Source organism: Chionomys nivalis, chromosome 7, assembly GCF_950005125.1.
Source record: "Chionomys nivalis chromosome 7, mChiNiv1.1, whole genome shotgun sequence".
Lineage (NCBI taxonomy): Eukaryota > Metazoa > Chordata > Mammalia > Rodentia > Cricetidae > Chionomys > Chionomys nivalis.
Window position 1 is genome coordinate 14,337,558 of NC_080092.1, and position 17,344 is coordinate 14,354,901.

Below are 17,344 nucleotides of genomic sequence, written 5' to 3' on the forward strand. Positions count from 1 at the left end.
CTCTCTCTCTCTCTCTCTCTCTCTCTCTCTCTCTCTCTCTCTCTCTCGGCATGTGCATGCCACAGAACACTTATGGAAGTCAGAGGACAACTCTTGGAGGCCAATTCTTTACTTCCACTCTGATGCTGACTTTAATTCAGATTTTAGACTATCAACAGCTTCTTAGTACTATTTTCTTGAAGGGCCTTTTCCCACCCTTTACTCTAAAGAGCTGTCTGTCATCAGTGGTGAGACACTTTTCTTGGAGGCAGCAGAAAAGACAGATTCTGTTTTCTAATCCAACATGCTAGTCTGTGTCTTTTTACTTGAGAATTGAGACCACTAATATTAAGAGTTAATAGTTCTTGTCATTTTGTTGATTTTGTTATTTTTTTTTTAATTATTTGCCTTGGTGTTTTTTAAATTTACTCTCTGTGATCTCTTGGATGTCCTTCTCTTCAGCATAAAATATTCCTTGTGGTATTCTCTGTAGATATGGTTTAGAGGCCATAAATTCTTTTGATATGTTTTATGAGTTCTCATTTATCCTTCAATTTTAATAGACAGTTCTGCTGGTGTAATTTTCTGAGTTGATGGTTGTAATCTTTCAGAACCTGGCATACACTTTCCTGGGCTCTTTTGGCTTTAAACTTTCTGTTGAATAACCAGTAGTTATTTTGTTGAGTCTGCCTTTTAAAAGTGACTTGACTCTCTTGCAGCTTTCATTATCCTGTGTTTTTAATGTTTTAAATATCATATGACATGATAAGTTTCTTTGTGGTCCCATCTATTTGGTGTTCTGTAAGCCTTTTTAACCTGAATGAGGCGTCACTTTTTCTAGGTTTGGAGCATTTTCTTCTGTGATTTTGTTGAAGCTATTTTCTATGCCTTTGGCATGATATTCTTCTTATGTGCCTGTAAATAAAAGGTTATGTCTTTTCATGGTGCCCTAGAGCTCTCCTGTGTGCTATTCACATGCTTTGAAATTTAGATTGGCCCCCTACCTTGTATTTCAGCCCAGATACTGTTTCCTAGTGTTGGTGAAGGTTTCTGCACAGGTTTTGATTTGGCTCATTGATTTTTAATTTCCTTCTTCATTTCAGTTGGCTTTTCTTCAATAATTATATCATTTTGTTGAATTCTATTTTAATATCTTATATTAACATCCTTATTTCATTCAGCTTTTTTTTTTTTGCTTTCTCGAAGTATATTCACATCTCCTTTGAGTTGTTTGAGCATAGTAACAATAATTCTTTTTAAAAACTTTTATTTATTTTTATTTTGACGTGTATGGGTGTTTTGCTTACATGCATGTCTGGTGCTTGAATCTGAAGTTTCAGGAGCTTGTGAGCCACCATCCCATTTGGGTCCTAGGAATTGAACCTGGGTCCTCTAGAAGGTCAGCCAGCGCTCTTAACCCATGAACCATCTCTCAGCCTTAACCATCCTTTGACCTCTTGGTCCTAAAGTTCTTCTTCTTTTTTTTTTTCTTCGAGACAGGGTTTCTCTGTAGCTTTGGAGGCTGTCCTGGAACTAGCTCTTGCAGACCAGGCTGGCCTCAAACCCACAGAGATCCGCCTGCCTCTGCCTCCCAAGTGCTGGGATTAAAGGCCTGCACCAACACCACCCGGTGGTCTGGAAGTTCTTATAGGTGGTTTTCATTGGAGGCTGTTATTTTGAGATTAGTAATTTGTGGAGGAGACATGCTGACTTGGACTTCATGTTGTTCTGTTTCTGCACTGGAACTTGTGTATCTGGAGAAGTTCATTGGTTGAGCCTTCCTTCCTTCCTTCCTTCCTCCCTCCCTCCCTCCCTCCCTCCCTCCCTCTCTCCCTCTCTCCCTCCCTCCCTCCCTCCCTCCCTTCTATCTGTTCTTCTTTCTTTCCTTTTCGTTTTTTTTTCTTTCCCAATAATCAGAAGAGGACTTAGCAGGGTTGAGACTTGGTTTTCCTCTGTTCAGCTGGTACAGAAAGTTCCTCAGTGGCATAGGTGACTCTAAACAGGGAAAACCATGGTCCCCTACTGGGTGCAAGAGGCCATGAAGGCTGGGCTTCTGGAACCACTTTCTGAATCTTAATGGGTCTTGCTCACAGATGGACTATTCCAACTTGGGGTTAGGGGAGGGAGACAACTACCCTATAGCTTCAATATTTACTTCAGAGCTATGAGGGGTCTGCTTTCATGGAACGATCAAGGCTGTAATTAATCTTGGGGATATTGGTCCCTAGAAGAGGATAGGTTTAGCTCTCTTCTCTTCTGTTCTCACTTCATTGCTATCCCACATTCTGCCCTGTGGCCCCACAGCCTCACAAGACACCAGTCCCTCAGGCTCCAATCTTGGCAGCCTTCAGAACCATGGTCTTGTTCTGGCATTCTGTCATGACCCTTCCTCAGGTGTTCTGTGAGGACAACACGAGCAGTCTCAGATGACAGAAGCAGCCAGGGGAGCTGGGAAGGCAAACAACCCCTCAGCTGTCAGGCAACAGGGCTTGTCTGGCTTCTGCTGCTCTTGAGTGAGGAGGTAATTCTCATCATCCAAACAGCCACATAATTTGTCTTAATTAGTGAGTTCTGGGCTGAGAGCTTTGTTTGGAAAATGCTGGGAAGCGACAGTATGAGATAATGACCAGGAGTGATTATGAAAGTCGAGTGCCTTCAAGACAGAAGACCCTGGGTGCAGGAGAAGGTGCCGCCATGCTAGGGTCACCCAGAGGGGACAAAAGGTGTGTGCAGAGTGTGTGGCGCGGCTCAATGACTCGTCACAGTGGCGGCATGATTCCTTTTCTGTAGCAAGTGCCCCTTCTGAGAAGAAGTGACCTTGCCACATTCTCAGAGTTGGTTAGGGTGTCTCCCTCAAGCATGGGACAGACCGTTACAACATGAAACAGATGCTTTGATCTTCACCTTGAAATGTCCAGCGCTGACTCAACTACAAAAAAACCCAGAGATGGATTCTCAGAGTTAATATTGCTGTCTCTGTGAGTACACAGGAGGAGGAGGAGAAGGAAGAATAAAGAGGTGACAAGTGACGACAGCAAAGGCAACAACAGGTTGAGACAGCAGACAGGAAGCTGAACCTGGAGCTCGCTGGACTGGAAGACCACCACTGCCTCCGTCCTCAGGAGAGCTGGCCTCGCCCGTGTTTGTTCACCCCAGGACAATCTCATTTCCGTGGCAATGAGCCTGTTCACCGGCAGTGCTGAGGAGCTGAGTAGCTGTGCTTACTGTAGATGGCACCAAGGGCCACTCGTCACTGGCAGCGTCCTGTGGCCTTCAGGTTTCTCAGTTCCTGTGTGACTTAGCTGGGTGGATGGCCACTCTTTAAGCCTTCATGAGTGGGGCAATGCTGGACTGGAGGGAAATTCTAGGAGACCCAGAAGGCCAGTCAAGGTTCTCCTTTTGCGTAGCATTACATGGTTGATTCCCTAATTGGGCTTGAGAGCTTTGGTTTTGCATTAAAAATGGAGTGAAAAAAAAGAAAAATCAGATATGACTCTGAGGCCTGATTCAGAGCATAGAGGAAAACCAGGCTCCTTTAAACAGCAGGAGAATAACTCACACTACAGAATGCAGTTTTATATAATGAGCACCTATGGCCTTTAGTGCGTTGTTATCAGATGGGCCACAGCAAATGTCTTGTGTGAGTGCTGTGTATATATTTGAACCTTTGCAGTGTGAGGTATTTATACCAAATTTATACCAGGTGTTGATTATTTGTCTTATTTTAAAAAGTATCATTAGATGAAGGTTCTATGGTGATATGCAAGATATTCATCAGTATGGATATAGGATAGGTTCATTTCAGGTTCCCTATCCTCAGGTGCCCAAGGAACTAACTGGGGACATTGCCCTGGGCATCTGGTAGCCACTCCAAGTGATGGAGATAGAGACAGAGACCCACACTGGAGCACCGGACTGAGCTCCCAAGGTCCTACTGAGGAACAGAAGGAGGGAGAACATGAACAACGAAGTCAGGACCACGAGGGGTGCACCCTCCCACTGAGACAGTGGGGCTGATCTATTGGGAGCTCACCAAGGCCAGCTGGACTGTGACTGAAAAAGCATGGGATAAAACCGGACTCTCTGAACATGGCGGACAATGAGAGCTGACGAGAGGCCAAGGACAATGGCACGGGGTTTTGATCCTACTTCATGTTCTGGCTTTGTGGGAGCCTAGACAGTTTGGATGTTCACCTTCCTAGACCTGGATGGAGGGGGGAGGACCTTGTACTTTCCACAGGGCAGGGAATCCTGACTGCTCCTGGGACTGGAGAGGGAGGAGAAGAGGAGTGGGGGGAGGGGGAGAGGGGCGGGAGGAGGGGGAGGGAAATGGGAGGCGGGGAGGAGGCGGAAAATTTTTTTTTCAATAAAAAAGAAAAAAAAAAGAAAAAAAAGGTATCATTAGAGCAGGCACGCATCACACGTCTTTAATGCCAGCACTGGGGAGGCAGAGGGAGGTGGATCTCTGTGAGTCTGAGGCCAGTTCCGGGCCAGTCAAGGCTACATAGTGAAACCATGTCTCTGGGCACGGTGGTGTATCTTTGTAATCTCAACACTCAGGAGGCTGAAGCAGAAGAGAGTTTCAGGCCAGCCTGCGATCTACCTTTATGATAATCCCTATGTGAAGTGATTTTACCTGCACCTACAGGGAAAGGGAATTTTCTAACGTGGGCTGACTTGCAGGGAGTAACTGAGACAGGATTTGAACCCAGGCCTGTCAGCTCCCAATGTTAACAAATGGGTGTCCAGTGGCCTAGATTAGTAGCACCTACTATTGCCATGGCAATAAGGGGCAGCAATGAGTTTGGAGAAGCCAGACGTGCCGTGTGGGTGTGTTTCTATCCTTAGAGGCTCGCCTTTCACCCAGGCTGACACCTGAGTGCCCGCCACTGACTTGCTGAGAGCAACCTTTGTCCCTGGGGGCAGGAGATGCCAGAGCACCAAGTCAATCTGCAATCAGGGCTACCAAACAAAGAGAACGTGCAGATGGCTGAGGTTGTCTTTTTCCTTCAAGCCCCATTACAGAGCGATCACGATGCAGCTGCAGAGCAGGACACCACTCCACAGCACGTGGGTCCTCAGCCAAGAACACAGCCCGCTCTGAACACTAACTAACAGCTCAGGCTTGCCTGCAAGCCCCCATTTAGAAGGAGAAAACCAAGACCTCTTGGGGGTCTGTTCCAGTTTTCCCCTCTAAGGCTGGAAAGCATACTCCACCTTCCCTTGGGTTCAAGGGCAGTGTTTAAAGAGAGAGGGACAGAGATCAACACAGGTCAACATTAATTGGCTGGCAGAGGGTGAGTGAGTAATTATCTCCCTTCCACTGGGCAGGCCAGACACCGTGTCCTTCCCTGAACCACTCATGAATTTCCTGAAGTCCACAGTGACTTCTGCTAGGATTGTGACAAGTGGTGTCTTGCCATTCTTTCTTAGAACACAAAGCCCTGAGTGTTCCAGAAGGGCAGAAGCCGTTATACATTCCTCCCCAGGCCTTGGACAAGGCCAAACACTGAGTAGGCATTCCTTAAACAATTCAAGAGTGGTGGCTGCGGTTGTTTGTTGCCTTTTAGGATGTTTTGAAACACGTTTTCGTGTGATCCAGACTGACCATTAACTTGCTGTGAGGTCAAAGATGAAGTCTTGATCTTCCTGCCTCTACTTCCAAACTCTTGAAATTGTGGGCGTTCATTATCATACCTGACTTCATTCATTGTTGTCATAATTATCACATCACCGCAATGCGCTTCTAGACTCTAGATGGCTTCTTTGTTTTTCCAAGACAGAGTTTCTTGGTGTAATAGCCCCAGCTGTCCTGGAAATAGCTCTTTAGACCAGGCTGGCTTTGAGATCCGTCTGCCTCTGCCTCCCAAGTGCTGGGATTAAAGAGATGCACCACCGCTGGTCGGCTAGATGGTTTTTTGATTTTTGTCTTTTGAGACAGGTTTTTTTTTCCTGTGTCATCCTGGCTGTACTGTAACTCACTCTGTAGACCAGGTTGACCTCAGACTCAGAGATCCTGCTGCCTCTGTCTCCCAAGTGCTGGGATTAAAGGTGTGTACCACTGTTGCTTGACTTCTAGATAGGTCTTATCTAGTGACTGCACCAGTCAGCTTCCCATTGTTATAATAAACTAAATGAGATAAGCAACTTAAATTTGGGATCATGGTCCTCCACCCGTAACTGAGGATCTCTGGACAGTTGATGGCTTCTAGGAGAGGGAGATTTAGTCTTCTTTAAGGGCGTGGCCCCTGGTAGACTGGCCATAGTGAGTGGCCCCTCCCCCAGGAGTGCAAGGCAGCACAAATTGGACTCAATAGAAAGAGGATATGCCAGCGGTGGTGGTGCACACCTTTAATGCCAGCACTTGGGAGGCAGAGGCAGATGGATCTCTGTGAGTTCAAGGCCAGCCTGGTTTACAGAGTGAGTTCCAGGACAGCCAGGACTATTACACAGAGAAACTCTGTCTGAAAACCAAGGTAGGGGGAGAAAAGAAAAGAGGATATGAGTGTGGGGGCAAGGATTTGGATTTAGGTTTCTGAGGAATTAGGGGGAGGAATTAGGGTAACTGTAATTAAAATACATTGTATGAAATTTCCCAGGGCCTGGAGAGGTGGCTCAGAGGTTAAGAACACTAGCTTCTTTCACAGAGGACATGGGTTCAATTCCTAGTACCTCCATGGTGGCTCACAGCTGTCTGTAACTCCAGTTCCAGGGGATCCAGCACCCTCTTCTGGCCTCCAAGGGTACCTGCATATGTGTGGTGCACAGACATACACTCAGAACCCCCCCGCCCCCCCCCCACACAAAATGGAAACAAAACTTGCCAAGACCGTTTAGACCTCTGGTAGGCTTCTGAATGGCAGGAGACACGTGGGAATAAATCTTAGTTTACCAGCAGGAAGCAAAGAGAAAAGATAGGGCAGGCCAGAGACCCACGATCCCCTTTGAGGGTGCACCCCAGCGACCTAAAGACCTCATACCGGGTCACACCTCTTAAGCTCTACTGAATCAGGAAGCAAGGCCTTCAGAAGGTGATGTGGTCATCCATGTGATGCCTTCACAGACATGCTTAGGGCCTTTACACAAGGGGCCCCGGAGAGCCCCTTATCTCCTTCACCACACGTGGACACAGAGCAGATGGTTAAGCCAGAATCAGCTTCTCGTCAGCACCTTGTAGACACTCCAGGCTCTAGGATTTTTTGTTTTTTTAATGGATACTTTTTTGTTTTATTGAAAAAAAAATTTTCCGCTTCCTCCCCGCCTCCCATTTCCCTCCCCCTCCTCCCGCCCCTAGGATTTTGAGAAATAAATTGTGGCGACCGGCACCTGGTCCCTGCCATTCTGTCATGGCAGTCTAACTGAGACAAGGCTGAAGGAAGTGTGTGGCTGACCCCGGGGAAGGCCAGAGCCAGGACTCTAAGTTCAGAGGTCCCTTTAGACTATTCAGGTCTGGGTTGACTCCCTGGTGGGAAATCTTGCACCTGTCATGGTGTCTCTCTGACATGTAAGTTTCTTACCTCTAGTGTGATGGGGAGACCAGAGGCCCTAAGAACAACTTAAGGCCAGGGCAGGCTGTGCACACCCAGCTTGGTCCTGCCTCACGTTAAGCCCTGGGAAACTAATAGCGGTTGTTACGTTACTCTCATACCTCCTAGTGAATGTGACCTAGGGTTGTGAACCTAGTGAATGTGAACCACTAGGGTTGGTTTCTCAGGCCATGGGACTTGTTTCTCTGACTTACATCAGCTTCTAGCCATCTCTCTGATACCCAACCTGATGTCTCGCAGTCTGGGAAGGTTGCCAAACATGTCTGTTCTCCACCACTGTTTCTGTGGCTCTCAAGTCATGAGAAGTCTTTCCTCAAATCTCTGTGCTTGAACAATGGGAGATGCTGGGGAGCCGAGTTGTTAGATGCAGAAATCTAGGGGCCCAGCAGGATGGTGAGCCCATACACCTAAAAGGGAGGGAGGGAGAGAGAGAGAAAGAGAAACAGACAGAGAGATAGATTCACACAGAGGGACAGACAGAGAAACAGAGACAGATAGACAGAGACAAAGACAGAACTGGGGCTAAATGTCCCCCATCCTCTCTCCCATGACACAGTTCCTTCTCGTTTGGCCAGGGACACCTTCACAGGGAAAACACACGTTGACTGGACTTTCCTCCTGGGCTATTTCCGTTGGTCGGAGTTAATAGACCTACTTAGAGTCTCGGCCAGTAATCCCAAGGCAGTTACCATAATGAGCACCCATCCCTGGTCTGTCCCTGAGTCAATCTAACCCCCCAACCTCCAGTTTTGCACCACTGCTGCCCCTTTCACCGCTCAGTGACTCTGGCTTTAGTTCAGCCCAGCTGTTACCTACTGAGCATTTGTGCAAACCTGGACTCAAGCTGGTACAGGGGCAGTTGAGCTGAGTTTCTGCTCTTAAGAAGTGCAAGCCTGGTGCAGGTTAGGCCTGGCCACTTTTGCTTTAGCTCCTCTATGTATCGCATTGCTTATGCATATCTCACCTGCTTGCCAGACACAGCGACCCCGCCTCTTTTGCTTTGGAGTGCTACTATGGGTTAGGGCTGACATTTGTCTACAAATGTCATCTGCTGAAAACATTAACCCCTGTCACCTAAAACACGACCTTATTGGGAAAGGCAGTGATCACAGGTGTAGTTAAAATAGGGTCAAGTTGGAGTGTGAGTTCTAAACCAATTGGATTGATAACATTATTATAAGGAGAAATGAGAAACAGTCAGAGGGAGAGAGTCACACATGTCCAGATGGAGGCAGAAATCAGGTTGATCCATCAATAGTCCAAGGGTCATCAAAGGGCTAACAGCACCAGGTGCTTTGGAGAGGCAGGTCCTCGAAGACCCAGAAGGAACCAACTCTGCCAACATCTTCACTGTAATTCCTCAGAGCAAGGAAACAACGCATTTCTGTTGTCTTAGCCACTTTGTTCAGAGTGTTGTCTACCCAAGCAAACTTGGAGACTGCCCAACTGCTTCCATCCAGGCAGCGTGACTGACAGTGGCACATGCTCGCGATAGCCCTGGTCCATGGTCCACGACCTTCCACTTGGTTTACGCTGCTTAGGATTGTTAGCATCAGGGATGGTTTGGATGCATGTGTTGGAGAGACCGAGTCTTCCAGAGAGACAGAGTCTTCTCTGCATGTCTGTGTGGAACCGAGTCCCCCAACTCTGACCCTGACTGGATTGACAGAGAATTGGGTTCCAAAGTCACAAGCTAATTTAATGGTTGTCTGACTGCTCTATTTGAAATGACCAGCCCTCGTTTCCTTGTGTGGCCTCTGTCACAATGGTTATTTGGTTTCTTATTTGCCTATTTTCTGCCTCTGCCACCAGGTTATTGTAAAAATAGAACATTAGGGTTCAGCTGCTGCCCAGGACACAGCACACAGCAACCTGTCCCTGCTCACTGACAGCACTCTTCTGAGATACTGTCCTTGAGCCCCTAGCTAACAGATTACCAGGGGACAAGACCTCTCATATGGTGAGTTACATCAAAGAGGGTATTGGTGGGCACACATCCTGCTCCTTGCTGTGTCTGCCTCTTCCTCGGAGTGTAGCGAAACCTCTTCCATCCTCAGAAAGGTCTAGGAGACCCCTGCTTTTGCCATGTGGGCCCTGATTTTTCTCTCTTCAAGCCCACGCTGTACTGTCTGTCTCTGGTGCTGGGGAGTGAACCGTCCTCAGCATGTCCACCATGCTGCTGTCTATCTGTCTGTCTGTCCACACATTAGTAAGTTTGTGCTCCCAACAATGCATCTTGTAGCTTATGTGATTCCCTTCAGTAAGCTGCAGGCAAGCAAACAGGTAAATCTGTTTTGCCAACTACCTGATGCCTAGAAAGTTCTCTGTCAGGACGTCTGCAGAATAGATTTTTCTCTGGTGGGAGGAAGTCAGGGAAGCAGACAGCTGTCACCCACTACATGGGATGACCAGGATGTAAGTACATTTGGGGAAACAATGTCTTTGAAGGGAAGCACAAAAAGGCAGAGAAACCTCAGAGGGGTCTGAGCAAGGTTTTAAGGGAGACTCCAGAGTTTCTTTGTAAGCAGAGGATGTGTGACATGCATGGTAAGACACATACCAGACGAGGACACGACTCAGACGGTGGCACAGAGAAGCAGAGACCCTGTGTGTCGAGAATGAGGCGGGGAGGGTGGCGTCTGGGCCCTGAGCTGGGTGCAGGTGGAGACGGTGGGGGGAGCTGAACCACAGGGCATTTTCACAGTCACCATCCCGTGAGTCTCTGGGACCCTGAGCCACAGGAGGACGCACGCTCATGTCCCCCCCACACTCTTTGATGTGTCGCTGCAACAGGACAACTGTCTCAGTACCAACACTGGCTCTCACCACAACGGAGACAGAAGTCTGGGATTTAACTTCCCCTCCCCACTGTGTGCTTTTAAATGTTGAGATTTTTGTGGTAACTGTCAATATGATCCACAATCACCATTACTGGCCATGGAACTGAATCAGGACTAAGGACTAAAGTGTCTTAGGTGGACGCCGAGGCAGTGTGGAGCCCAGGCAAGTATGGTCAAGCGGGGAGGACACAGCACCTGCCAAGGGGAGGGTGGCTGTCAAGTGGAGAATCTTTGCTCTGAAGAGGCCCAATGGACGACTTTACTGCTTCCTGCTGGGTTTTCCTGAGAACTGGGGAAGAGTCCCATGTCAGGAGGCGTCCTTGTGCCTTCTAGATTAGCTGACACACACTTGACCTGCTGTTTTGGAAGGGAGGTTTGCTGAGGGAGGTAGGGCTAGCGGCATCTCAGGGGGGAGAGAGCATGTAGGGTGTTAGCACACGTGATCCTCAGTGTCTTCATCACCATGACTGGTAAATCCACCACACAAAGGCTGGTGTGTGTGTGCGCGCGTGAGCGCGTGTGCACACTCATATGTCTGTCTGTCTGTCTGTCTATATGTCTGTCCATCCTTAGGAGAATCTGTTCTCTCCTCCATCAGCCCCCAGGCAGTGTGACCCAACCCCAGGGGCTGACAGGAAGCTGAGCAGTAGCATAAATCCTGTGTTACTTAAGTTCAATCTTGCTCCATGCTCACCTATGACTTAAGCCCAGTTACTTCTTCCCGGGCCCAGTTTCCACATCTGTGAAGTGGGTATAACCAGCCTTTGACTGCAGAGTGAGTCTCTGAAGCCCTTCCCAGTATGTATGTATGAAGGCATCATGGCACATGGTTAGCACTGGATAAACAATGGAAGAAGGTTCTGGGCTTAGTGTCTTCTTCACAGGGACCTTTTGTCCAATGCCTCAGTCAGTTGGTCTAAGGTACCGTTTTATACCCTTCCCTGAGTCTGTTTTCCAGCAGGCTCCACGGGCTTCTGCGGTCACCTCTGCTTGTCCACACTAGCCCATCTAGCCTCCACATGAGCTTCTGTGCGAAGGCACAAGGCACCCGCCTCCCTTTGCAGGGCGTTGTGGAGATCTTGCCATGGCACACTGGGAGGGGCTTTGTTGTTTAGAAAGGGAATTGGGCTCGTGGAAAGGGTGGCATGTTAGGTGAGGTTTGGAAAGACAGCCTGCAATGAGCTGGGAGCCAGGCGGACCTGGGTCTGCTCAGGACCCTAGATGTGGACATACGGTGCCCGTGGCTATAGGGAAGCCATCCTTTCCCTTCGCTCCTTTCTGCTCCTCTCATTGCTTGTTCGAATCTGGGTTCAGCTGTGACTCAAAGAAGGAGACCGTACGCTGTCCCATAGAAGCCCCGAACCCCTGGACACCAGCTCTGTTACCCATGCACTGCCCAGTGTCCCAGAAACCCCTTTGTTTCTTGCCAAAGCTCCCCGCTCCCCGCCCCATTCTCCTGCAAATTTTGCTCCCTAAGCAGCAGGCGAATAAATCTACAGCCTTTAAGAGCTGGAATTCTCTCGATTCTTCCTGGCATCGGGTTTCCACGGCAACCCAGAGCTCTCCTCTGCCACCTTTGAGAATGTCATTAGGCTGTGAGGGGGAGGTGACAAAGTCACAGTGTCGCAGGCAGGCAGGCACTTGGGAAGGCAGCCTGCCTTCCTGCCTGCCTGCCTGCCTGGCAGAAGCCCTTTGGCGGCAGGTTTTTGTTGTTTTATTTCCTCAGAAACAGAACACACACAAACCATTTCCTTATGTTTGACCAAGGCTGCTCTCCTCTCAGGGGAAAAAAAAAAGCCTAACAACCCAGAGCTAATAAGACGAACTTCACTGCCCAGTCAAAGAACTGACTAGCTGTTAGTGTCTCAAGAAAAATGGCCCAGTAAAGAAAATGGCTTTGCCCGCTTTGTTTTGCTAACTCTCCCCCACACTTATTTAAATGGGTGAGAAAGCTAGATTTGAGGTAGTGAAAGGATCTGACAGTGAGAGGTTGGGAGGGGCCTGCAGCTTCTTCCCGACAGGTACTGTGCATTGTGAGGTTATTCATGCCAGCACAATTATGGAAAACAGAAGCCCTGGTATAAGCAGCTGCATTTAGGACCCAGGTGCCTGTGAGGGGACCGGAGGATGCTGGAGGCCTCAGCTGTTCTGTGTTGGCCTGCAGTACTAATGTAAGGCTGGAGCAAGTCTAGCTGTCTTAGCTCATTTCCCATTGCCATAACCAAATGCCACAGACTAGGTAATTTATAAAGAATAGAGATTTATTTGACTCAAGCTCTGGAACCCCGAGGAATCTAAGTCCCTGGTTTCTGGTGCGGCCTCTGTGCTGCATCCAGACAGGGTGAGGCAGAGCAAGTGCTAGCTGGGGTCTTTCCCCTTTCCTACCAAGGCACTGGTGTCCGCAGGGGTCCTACCCAGATGACTTCATCTCATCTGATCACCTTCCTGAAGCAGCACCTCAAAACCCACCATCACTAGGCTGGTGGCACACACCTTTAATCCCAGCACTTGGGATATAGAGGCAGGCGGATCTTGTAAGTCTGAGGCCAGCCTGGTCTATATAGTGAGTTCCAGGGAAGCCAGAGCTACATAGAGTGGCCCTGCCTTAAAATCAAAACAGATAAAAATACTATCAATATACAAGTTTGAGGATTGGTTTCTAACAGATGAAATTTGAGGGATAGTGACAAGCATAGTATCAGTGACCGAGGTGTGTCTAGAATCATTTTCACTGTCTGGATTGCTCAACCCTCCTCTGCCTTGGCTCCTCATTCCCTAGGCGCCTTTCCCTGAGGCTGAGTCTTTCAAACAGTCTGGCCACATTAGACATTGTTTTCAGAGTTCCTCGTAGTGGGTTTGAAGTCGGCCTTCCGCCACAGCCCCCTAGAAATGTGCTCATTAGTGCAGCTAAACTGGGCTTCAGTTGGTGAACCAAACACACTCCATGTTTCTCCAACCTCCTTTCCTTTAGGTTGAGTCCTCTGCATGGAATAAGCCCTTCCTGTGAGCTTTGGAACTCCTGGCTGAACAGGCTGCTTGATCCTGCACTGCTTGTGGCCGTTCCCCACCACCTCTCCACCTCTGTGTGGTTGGGGACACCCCCAGAACTGCCTACTGATGCTCTTGTCTCCTCCGCTGACTGCGGATGCTATATTTGTTTTGTTATTGGGAATTAATGGGTAGCAGGTGCCCAGGATTCAAGGAGAGCTACAAACACCTAAACAGATCAATGTATATTAGCAGATTTAGAAAGGTCAAAGAGTTCCAAATTAGAAAGGCCTAGAACAGAGAGTATAAAATCAGGAGGCTGACGGCGTGATCTTGCAGAATTTCACAGGAAAATTCCCTCTGGATTATGTATGTGTTAAACATCGAATAAGGTGAACTTATTTTGCCTTCAAATCAGAAAACTCTATTAATATAATCACCAGTTTAGTTACTGGAAAAGCGAATGATGTGTGAGTCCTTCAATACATGGCTAAGAACCTTGAGAGAGGAAAACTTGTCTTAAGATAAAACCCTAACCTAGTGCTCGATGCTGTCCAGACACCAGCTGTACTGAAAGCTGTGTCTTTGTCTCAGCATCCCTTCTGCTCAGTAGCTACTCCTAGAACCCAGCAAATTCAAGAAGGCAAAGAACACAACCAACTAACCAACCAACCAACCAACCAACAACCAAACAACCAACCAACAACCAACCAACCAACCAACCAACAACCAAACAACCAACCAACCAACAACCAAACAACCAACCAACCAACAACCAACCAACCAACCAACCAACCAATAACCAACAACCAACCAAGAACCAACCAACCAACCAGCCAGCCAGCCAGCCAACCAACCAAAAACCAACCAACCAACCAACCAACCAACCAACCAACCAACAACCAGCCAACCAACCAACCAACCAACCAACAACCAACCAACAACCAAGAACACAACCCCCCAAAACAAAACAAAAATAAACTAACGAAGCAAAACAAAAATGATGTGAATGAAAGGAGTAAACTTTCAAACAAAGCTGTCACTATTTGTAGTTATTATTCCCCCAGCAAGCAAAAGAACAAAAACTAACACAATAACAAAACTAAAAGAGGTGTCATGGGAGCTAGATACATACACAGCATTTGAAAACATAGCGATTTCCTTTGGTATAATAAACAATTATAGAATGTAACTAAAATTTCCATTTGTAATTAAAACAAAGATGTACATAAAGGATCTATAAACAAATCTAATAAGAATTGTTCAAGACTTAGGTATAGAAAATTATTATTTAATTTTTTTAAGATTATTTTATTTTATGTGTCTGAGTGTCTTGCTTGTATGCATGTCTGTGCACTGTGTGTGTCTGGTACCCACAGATGTCAGAAGAAGGCATCAGATCCCCTGAAACTGGAGTTACAGATGACTGGGAGCCACTGTGTGGATGCTGGGAGTTGGACCTGAGTCCTCTGGAAGAGCAGCCAGTGCTCTTACCCTCTGAGCAGTCTCTCTATGCCCATGGTGAAGAAAATTATTAGGCCTTACAAAATGAACAATAGTATTTCAGATCCTCCTATGTAATGGAAATTTGTGGGTTGAGATGTAGTGCAATATGAGTTCATTTGCCCAGCATGAACCAGATCCTGAATTCTAGCACAGAAGAAAAGAAAGATAGAGAAAGGAAGAAAGAAAGAAAAGATGGGGAAGAAAATTCATGGCATAAACTAGATAGGGAGAGAAATTATAAAAATATCATAATCCTTTCCACATGTCCTTCATTGGCAATACAACTCTAATCATAGTTTGATGTGAGTTTTAATGAAACTTAGTAAGGTTTTAAATTTGATATTAAAATGTGTAAAAAATTACTGGGGAAATTTTCAAAAAGAGGAACAATACTGATATAAAACCATATGTAAAGCTATAGCGACTAAAACAGAATGTTTGGAGCTGGAGAGATGACTCAGTTCTTATGAGAATGGACTACTTTTCCAGAGGTCCTGCGTTCGCTTCTCAGCACCCACATAAGGTAGCTCACAACCAGCTGGAACTTCAGTTCCAGGGGATTCAGCATCCTCCTCTGGTCTCTGAGGGCACCAGGCATCCATCTGCTGCACACAAACTCATGCAGGCACACACACATACACATAAACATAAATAAACCTTTACAACAGCGTGTTTATTGATTCAGAAACACCCTTCAATTAATATTAGGAAAGTGCATTTGAGAATTTATTTCATGTTGATGAACAGAATGAATTCATTCAGGCAGCATGACTTCATCAATAGGAAAGAATGGAATTTATCACAGAAAAAATAGACCATCATGTAATTATTGATACAAATGATTCCTCTTACATGCTGCAAAGTAAAAAGAGGTCACCTGTGCTGTAAAAGGCATATCTAATCCCATTTCTGATTTAAGACACAGTACACCTGCTCCGTGACTTACGGTGGGACTATCTGGGAAATCCATCAAAAGTTGGACTGTATTTACTACACTAGCCCACAAAGCATCCCGACTTAGCCCAGTCCCATTTAAATGTGATCATTAGCCAACAGCTGGACAAAAATCACATAATGAACAACATGTTTTATAATAGTGTTGTACATCACACTTAGCTTGTTGCATATTGGAGAGAGAGAAAGAGGGGGGGTGCAGTGAGGAATGGCCATTTCTCTGTTCACACCCTCCCCGTGGCTCACTGCCCGTGCCCAGCATCCCCCAAACTCTTGCACACAGCACATCACTAACCTGGGGAAGACCTAACCCAATTTTGAAGCACAGTTTAGAGTGTGCACCACTTTCCCCTCCTCAAAAGGGCCCCAAATCCTAAATGGAATCGTCTCAAGTCAGGGGCGTCTGTGCATTGGCGCTGAACATGGTTGCAGAAGAGCGTTCCTAGGGAATGCCGGGGGAAGCAAATGGACTGGGAGAAGGTGGAGAGAGACTTCTTACTTTGCTCAGAATTCTCCATGGCTTTGTTTACGCTCAAAGTATTCATGTCCTTCTTGTTAGAAGTGCTCAGAGATTTCTTGGGAGAAGGGAAGCAAACACATGGTGGGGAAGTTGCTGTGCTGTTGGGAGTTCAGAGAAGCCACTGATTTCCCCTCGGCATCCTCCTCACCCTCTTCATGGTCCCCGGGCAACCCCGCCCGAGCCTGTCTGGATTCAGGGAGAGGTTCCTTCCCTCCCAGACTCCACTGCTTGGCTGGTCATCCCACCCAACAGAGCACCAGATTGTCCTACCTGCTTGGTAAAAAATGGAGGCCAAGGTCACACAGCAACAGTGTCCTGTGGAACGACCACCCCCTCCCAGGAGGTGAGAGGCCTGTGATCCCTTCTCAGACTGTCACTTCCATTCATCTTCATTCCTTTGCCTTTTGTGTGGTGATTATTCTAATCTGCCAAGCTGTTTCTCACAGAGCAAAGCTCCGTGCCAACTTGATCTTTGTCCCCATTTGTTCTATGTCCAGCACCTAGGAGTGTGTCTGGCTTCAGGAGTCACTCAACAGATGGATGCTGGGTGATTTCTGTCTGCACAATTTCACAAGTTCCTGAGCCACTTCCTCTGCCCAGCTCGGTAACAATGCTTCCATAGGGCCTAGATGGCATGGGCAGAGTCAGGTGTGAGCACAGCCTTCTGGGCTTCCAGCCTGCAGGACCAGACAAAGGATGCCCTTGTTCTTTATAGACACTGTCTTTTCTCTTCTCTTTATAAGTTTCCAGTGGCTCATTAGGTACCCACTTTGTAAACCTGTCAGTAAGAAAACTATTACTGGACAAGGCTGTTAGACTTTATACCTCTAAAACTGTGAGCCAAAGTAAGCTCTCTCTCTTTCTGTCTCTCTCTCTGTCTCTCTCTTTCTGTCTCTCTCTCTGTCTCTCTCTCTGTCTCTCTCTGTCTCTGTCTCTCTCTTGCACACACTCACTTTTTGGAAGTAGCCAGCTTCAGGTATTTTTTGTAGTGTTGAGAAATGCGCTAACAC